The following is a 2137-nucleotide window of genomic DNA, read 5'->3' on the forward strand; positions in this document are numbered from 1 at the left end:
CTCAAAAAGCCCCCCACGAGAGGGGGGGCCCTGGGCGGGCTTTGGGGTCCCGGGGGATTCAAGGGGTTCCCCCAGTGCTGGGGGCTGGGCCGAGCCCCCCCCAGGCGCCGGGGGCAGGTTTGAGGGGGGTGGCAGGGGGCGTCCCGCTGTCCTCGCTGTCCCCACTGTCCTCGGAGTCGTCGTCCCCATCCCGCAGCATCCGCCGGACCGTGCGGGACAGGTTCATGGGGTCACACCTGGGGGGCACCGAGGGGTGGTGAGACCCCCAGACACCCCCAACATCCCATAAATCCCATAGAGCCCCCAATAGCCCATAAACCCCACAGAGACCCCCAACACCCCATAAACTCCATGGAGCCCTCCTGGGGACCCCCAATATCCCAGACAGCCCTCATGGAGCCCCCCATTCCATAAACCCCATAGAACCCTCCAGGGGAATCCCAGGATCCCAGAACCCCCACAGAGCCCTCCCCCATCCCGTAACCCCACAGAGAGCTCCTATAGAGATTCCCAATCCCATAACCTCCCTGGAGAACCCCAACATCCCATAAACCCATAGAGCTCCCCTGGGGACCCCCAGCATCCCAGAACCTTCATGGAACTCCCCAATATCCCATAAACCCCGTAGAGCCCCCATAGAATCCCGCAATATCCCATTAACCCCATAGAACCCCTAGAGAGCCCCCCCCACCCCATAACAAGCCCATGGGGTCTATAGGGGCCCATAGGGGACTGTCCCCACCTGAGGCGTGTCCTGAGCACGGCCACGTGTCGGGCGGTGGCCGCGGCCCCATCCCCGATGTCCTCGAGCTCCCGGCGCAGGTGGTGGCCCTGGGCCAGCGCTTGGGCCGTCCCCGCGGCCACCGCGGCCACCTGGTCAGCCAGGAGCCGGCCTGCGGCCTCGCTGGCACGGGCCTGAAGGGGACAGAGAGACACTGGGGACACTGGGGACATGGGGACAGGGGGATATGGGACATGGGGCCCAGGTGACACAGGGACGTGGTGCCATCGGGTGTTGGGACGTGGGCACGTGGGGGCACAGGGAGGCTGCAGGGTGACAGCGTGATGGGGGTGACATGAGATAATGGGGGTGACAGGTGACAGAGGGGGACAGAGAGGGTGACAGAGAGGGTGACAGGGGTGACAGGAGGTGACACGAGATAATGGGGGTGACAGGTGACAGAGGGGGACAGAGAGGGTGACAGGGTGACAGAGGAGGACAGGGCGACAGAGAGTGACATGAAGTAACGGGGGTGACAAGTGACAGAGGATGCCAGAAGGGGGCAGAGGGTGACAGTAGGTGACAGCAGGTGACGTGGGCTGCTGACAGGGGCTGACAGGAGGTGACAGGAGGTGACAGAGGGTGACAGGTGATGACAGGAGGTGACACATGGTGACAGAGGGTGACAGGCGATAATGTGTGGTGACACATGGTGACACAAGGTGACAGGGAGAGACAGGCAGTGACAGGAGGTGACAGTGGGTGACAGAAGGGGACACACGGTGGCAGCAGGTGACAATGGGTGACAGTGGGTGCTGTCCCCACCCGCAGCCGGGAGCGCTCCCCCCGCCGCCCCCGCGCCTCCCCCACCAACACCCGCAGGCGCCGGCTGGTGACACGCGCGGCCCGGGACAGGGCCACCCGCGCCCTGCAACCAGGGGACACCTGTGTCACCCATGGAGTGACCCACAGAGGGACCCACAGAGGGACCCTCGGCCACCCAGGACAGGGTCACCCACACCTTGTCACCAGGGGACACCCATGTCACCCCACGTCACTCACAGAGTGACCCATGGCCGGTGACACATGTGGGACAGGGCTGTCCTGGGATATCTGGGGACCACCCCGGGACCACCCAAGACCACCCTTGGGTCACCCTGAATCAACCTGGACCACCCAAGGTCACCTGAACCACGATGGGAAATCCCTGGGTCACCTTGGACCATCTGGGGACCACCTTGGACTCCCCTGAGCCACCCTGGGCTACCTTGGTGCCACCCCAAGATCCCCCTGGACCACCCTGGGTCGCCCCAGGACTGTCTGGGACCACCCTGGCACCACCCAAGACCACCCTTGATCACACTGGGACCATCTGGGGACCACCTTGGGGCCCTCCGGGTGCCCCCCGTGCCCCCC

General features: G+C 65.0%; 1 long non-coding RNA gene across 1 annotated transcript; it reads right to left on the reverse strand.

The window, feature by feature from the left end:
- Positions 1-24: 24 nt before the first annotated feature.
- On the reverse strand, positions 25-2131 carry LOC108446082. Its single transcript, XR_001861185.1, has 3 exons — positions 1547-2131; positions 743-915; positions 25-236 (listed from the first exon to the last, which is right to left on the reverse strand). It is a non-coding gene; the product is annotated as an uncharacterized LOC108446082 (long non-coding RNA).
- Positions 2132-2137: the final 6 nt, after the last annotated feature.

The sequence above is a fragment of the Corvus brachyrhynchos genome, unplaced genomic scaffold, assembly GCF_000691975.1.
Source record: "Corvus brachyrhynchos isolate BGI_N302 unplaced genomic scaffold, ASM69197v1 scaffold344, whole genome shotgun sequence".
Lineage (NCBI taxonomy): Eukaryota > Metazoa > Chordata > Aves > Passeriformes > Corvidae > Corvus > Corvus brachyrhynchos.